This window comes from Pseudonaja textilis, chromosome 3 (genome assembly GCF_049901715.1).
Source record: "Pseudonaja textilis isolate UNSWEBS1 chromosome 3, rPseTex1.2, whole genome shotgun sequence".
NCBI lineage: Eukaryota > Metazoa > Chordata > Lepidosauria > Squamata > Elapidae > Pseudonaja > Pseudonaja textilis.
The window spans coordinates 110,363,996-110,369,995 of record NC_141992.1 but is presented as its reverse complement, the minus strand read 5'-3'; positions in this window follow the sequence as shown (position 1 = coordinate 110,369,995).

Below are 6,000 nucleotides of genomic sequence, written 5' to 3'. Positions count from 1 at the left end.
AGGAAGCAAGAATGGAACTTGTTGCAACACTTTGTATTTCGGACTACCTCAGAAGAATACACAGACGATTGACTGGTACAAAATTGACACTATTATTACTACATCAAAGCTATATCAAAAGATTTCCTCCCCCACACTTAGGTTCAGTGGTGTTTAATTCTCAGAGAGTTCCTGGACAAGTCACTGAAATTTCCTTGCAAGGTTATTCAGAAGTGGTTTGCCATTGCTCCCTTCCTAGAACTGAGTGGGACTGGTACAAGGTCACCCAGCTGACTTTGTGCCTAAGGTAAGACTAGAATCCACAGCCTCCCCGTTTCTCATCTGATGCCTTAACCATTACACCAAACAGGTTCTAATACTGAAAGATATAAGCTGATAAAAAAAATGGTTTCCAAGCTCCAAATATTTGTTTTAAATTTTAATGTCCTAAGTGCCTTGATGCTTAGCTATCTATGGTATGGAATTGTCTATCTTGTTATGAACTTGTCCAGTCATTAGGTTTTACAAGATAGGTTTTCTAAATTTACTTGTACATTTTTCCTATTTGCCAATCCTTTATAAACCAGTTTGAATGAGACCTGAAATTGCCTGCTTGTCAGTCTTGAAGCATAAAATAGGCATGGAACACCATATTTCAGGAAATGTTCTTCTTCCAGCCAACTAGAGAGTGCTATATCTATGTATCAGTGCCCATCCTCAAGCTATTACAGATACTGAGTAAATAACCATTAAATCATAGTAGTAGTCATAGTAGTAGTGATCATGTGGGTTTTTGCAGATTAGATCTGGTAGCCCTATTTTTTTATAGCCAAATACTTGTCCCAATAACTGTAACCATGGCTGCATGCTACTGTGCTGGCTGGAGAGAGGAAGATGATGACAGGGCAGGGAGGGAGGGAGGGAGGGGAAGAGAGAGAGAGAGGGGAAGATTAAGTCATGGAGTGGAAAAATTATCTTTCAAAATGGGGATGGAAGGAAACTGCTCTCAGCTCTCCCCCACTCACAGTTGTTAAAAAAAAGTCAAAACGTGCCAGCTGGTCCCCTGTTGAAAAGAGGAGGCAAAAACAGATGACAATTTACTTCTTCATTCACTTAAGCCAGTGCGGCCTTCAAAGCAATTTAAACATCTGCTGTAATGCTTGCCTTATATTCTCACCGTACTGCCTACTCTTGCTATCCTTTATCCACAGAGCTCTTTAAGAAATGTTAGAATATGCAAAAGACAAGATTCAACCATTCTATAATCATAATTCATCCTACTTATTCCAGCAGAGAGGGCCTATTTCGGATCCCGGCTGTCAGAGAACTACCAGGATCCAAAAGAACAGCCTTCTCTGCTGCAGCGCCCACCCTTTGGAACATCTTATCTTCTAGGGTAAGATCTGACCCCACTTTCCTATCCTTCCACAAGAGCCCAAAGACCTAGTTGTGCCAGTTTGCTTGGGGGACAATTGGGAGGGGGTGGGTGGGTGTTAAAAGCTGGAGGCGGCTGCTTGATTGATGGCAGACTCTACCTCTCCTCCCCTTGCTCCCTAACTCTCCATCAATCCCATTTTTTCTGGTTATCATATTGATGTATTATTCTTGTTGTATTCATTGTTCTTGTTCTGTTACTTCTGGTTCTGGAGTGGTTCTTTCCAGAATTGGTGCATTTTTTTCAGATATCATCTTCTTGCTGGACTTGATTTGTAATGACAGATCGTTTCTTTGTTTTCAATCTTTGTACATTTGCAAGCCCATTTTTCCTACAGTCCTGCACCTCCTGGTTGCTCAGCCAATAGTACTGTGTCCTGTAGCCCATTTGTCATCAGATGTCCAGGAACTTCAACACCTAGCATGGTTCTTGTTGACCCAGGCAATGACTGATTCAGTATAGGTTTCTGTAAATTAGGTATATTATTTATAGAAGAAACACTCTTTGTCTGGCTCCTCTGATGAGACCATACCAGCATGGTTAAACCTCTGGCATAGTTCTCATCTTCCTCAGAGCGTACAACTCCACAACCATGTCAAGGTAATATAATTATTACCCAGGGTGGAAGGATGTTCTCTAGAGCAGGTATTTGTGGAGACACAAATGATTCATGCTGAGATGCTGATTTGTTACAGCAAGGTGTTTTAAATATACAATTATTCTTGCTAAACTTTCACATCTTGTCCCTTGGCTGAGGACAGGGACTACTCTCTGACTTCATCCATCTGATTTCTGGAGATTTGCCCTTTGTCCAGTTTGTCTTTGGACAGGACTAAGTGCTGTCTCCAAGATACAACTCATCTGATCACACTTACCTGAAAAGCCTTTGTGGACGAGTCTTTGGTTTACATCAACTGAGTGATGCAGCTGGCTACAGATACCATGTGGCTTACTTGGAAGACTCTTCCAATCCGTGAACAGCATTTGAGTGATGTTCACATAATGTAAGATTTCATGTGAGTCTGTTCTCTGCACTATCATTGGTAGTGAGAGAGGAAATATGGCATACACACACACACACACACACACAAATCATACACACAAATATTTTGGTCATTTTATTTTTAATATAAATACAAATACTAGTATAGGTTATTGAATATGCATATGTATTCTGTGCATGCTTTTATAATCTGGTGTTGAGATTCCTTGGAAAAAAATGGGAGCTTTGATGTTATATATGCTGACTGCAGCAAGACTACCTTATGCACAAAAATGGAAGGACTTTTCAATCCCCACAATGGATGCAATGGATGCAAAAGTCGATGGAGTTAGTAGAGAGGGCTAAATTGCTGCTTTGATCAAAGAAAAAAAATAGGTACTTTTGTTTCTACTTGGAAACTGCTTCTGAACTTCGTGCTTGAGGTGGAAAAAAACTGAAACTTTGATTTTGGGTTTTATTGATTAGATAGATTTGTTGTTACAGAAATGGCTAGTTTATACTATTACGGAAAAATAAAAAGTTGAGGTTTGATGTTACTGTCTTATTCTACTGCACTAGAAGGAAAAAAAAAGTCAATGCCTTTTTTTTCTTTTTTCCCTTCTTTTCTAACTTCTCCCTTCCCTTTCCCCTTTCTTATTTTTCCTACAATTTGCTTTTGCATTTTATATTATAAACTAATAAAAACTGTAAACATGACAAGATTCCAGATGTTTTTAAAGATGAAGCTTCATTTTCAAAGGCACTCTGAAAGCTACATTCAGCAGAATCATTCAAAAATTTCCACGTATACACTAAGTAAAGCAAAACCGTAATCTCTTTTTTCGCTTTGTGCTGGTTTGGTCTTATTACATTATCTTTTGCCCTATTATTGGTAGAATGCAAAGACTTTACTAGATGGTTAGGGTTGGTTTGTTGAGCTTTGGGGGATATGTTTACAGTAGTATATTTTTGTGCATAATTGATGCAGTCCATAGTACACTCTTCCACAAAGACATGTTTTAACTTGTTGACTGGCCTGTCTCCTAAAAGTGCATTTCAGGTGCACAAAGGGTGAAGTAGGTTTTTTTTTTTCCTCAGAAGTGAATTGTCCATGATTTATGCTTCATCTTTTATGTTGGTCATTGCTGAGTTTTTAGAATATAAGCGCAAGCATTGGGATAGGGAGTTTTGTATTTCCCACGTAGGGCCTCTTTCCTGGATAGAAACATTTATTTTGTCTGTCTGTCTGTTTACTGTCTGTCGAGTTCATTCTGTGAAGCAGAAGCTGTTGCTCCAACTATTTCAAAACCATTCATTGGAAAGATGCAAAATTTCTCAAACATGGTCTCCTGAACCTCCTGTATCTGCTGGTTCAACTATAAATTAAGTACTGAAACAACTAGTCTAAAATTGATGACTATTTACAAACTATCTTATAGTAAAATAGGGGAAAGAGTGTGATTTAATAAACATCTCAGAAAGTACTCCTCTTGGCATGGACTAACTAGGATTCATTTTCCGTCTAGCTTTTCTTCCTATCCTGAGATGCTGTGCTCTGGCGAAAATGGAAAGAATACAACAAATATAATTAACAAATTAACAAGAATCTTATTTCCCTTTGCATTCAATCTGGCCTGAGTGCCCACATCAGGGTAAATTACTTATCAAATTTATAATTGGGAGTTCTTAAAAATGTTTTAAAATAATGTTTCTCAATTTTTTTCTGCAAGTTGTCTGGCTGTTAGCAGTCAGTACTAATAAGCTAGACTTATTACTCTGAAGCATTAAAAAAGGAGCTTTTTCTATGTTGCTATTACCTATAACTGGAAAATTTAAAATGCTTTGTGTTCTATTCTGAAGGTGTTTCCCGTTTTATTGTGAAACATTTTTCTGTGTTGTATGTTGTTTTGTTCCAAGTTCAAAAGAAAATCTTTGCTGTTTGATGTACATCCTTAAAAAATCCCCAATAGTTAGTATTATCCCAAACAAGCCATATGCTTTCTATCACATTCCTTCTTTCATTATTGTTATTTCTTAATAATTTATTTTCAACACCATTTTTTTTTAACTTTGGTCCAACATGAATTCTTTAGTTTAGCTTAGTAATCTAGATAGGGGTCAAATTTCTTGTTTTGCTACCTTAACAGAATGGATGGTTTGGGTGGTTATGCTGTCATTTATTATTTATACCTATGTCTATAATAACAACTTTAATTATGTCGTTCCATCTATTCTTTCCCTTTCTCAGTTAATTATAGTCATTATCATCTCTCCATATCATAAATCTGCAGATAAATCCCATTAATAAAATCTAGTTCATACACAGCTATTGCCTCCATGTGATCTGATGCAAATTAATTTAGCTTTAGTGACTTCCATGTTTTCCTTCAGTACATTCTTATTTTGATGGGTATATTTTAATTCTTCCAACCTCTCCCTGGCTTATGCTTTGCCAATTTGTCCCGTCTCCCTGCTTTTTGCCCCTTCTCATTTGGACAGGTATTCTATCCCCAGCATTACTTCAGATTTATGTTTTAAAGGCACTGTGGACTACCAGTGAATGTATATTACTTTCCTTGTTTGCCATTTGTTAAATGCACGTTCTATAGTATAAATGAAGGAATGTGGCTTTTGTTGTGTTATTGAACCACAATTCCTCACTGCTGACCAGCTAATGGGGATTGTAGTTTTGTGATATCTACTTTCTAAGCTTCTCACTGCTGTTCTACATTATCCTGTGGAAAAGCATACATGCGATTCTGTCTTTGTCTAGCACCTAAGACATTGTTTCTCTGAATATAATAGGGAAAGGCTCACATAACCTAAAGAGAATTTGGTACATTTTCTTTTTCAGTCAAGTCAATAACTTCTGGCACCAGCCTTTATTGACTGATTCCAGGTTTGCTTAGAGGATTCCCTATGACCTTCTGACCCTACAAAATGAGGTGGGAATTTAAAATGTAGCGCTGCAAATAATATTAACTTATTTTAAGAACAATGGGGAAAAAAAGTAAAATTCAGGGTCATCAAGTGAATTTAACTGACCTAATTCATGTCGATGTCATTGTCATAAGGCAAGGACATGAATACTGCATTAAATATTCTTCAAAAGAATGGAGTACGTTTATGCAAGACAAACAATATTCGATGTTAGTCACAACAGCTAACTTCCAGTTCAGCAGCAATGTGGTTCCAATTATCAGACGCTAAGGCAAACCACAGGAAATTGCTGTTTGTGCCTTCCTTGGACAACCCCTTCCTTACAAGTCTCTGGCTGGTCATTCTGGGAAATAGCTAGGTGATCTATCTCCATTCCTGTATATGAACGCTGAGAACTTTGGGTTCTTAACCAAAGCCCTTTTTATTGCTCACCACTATTTGAAGAATGTTGAGTGTTTACTTGTGAATAGGTGCAGGGGGTCTTTTGATAGCTGCCTTCAGCCTTGGAATTTGCTCCCAGGGGAAAAAACCTGGTGTTCTCCCTCCACCCCTTTTTGTGGCCAGGTCAAGTCACTACCTTTCAAATAATGACTGAGCCCCATTTCCTCTACTGGCTGTTTTTAACCTTGTTTTTCTTCTGTTTCATGTGGTATTTTCATTAATT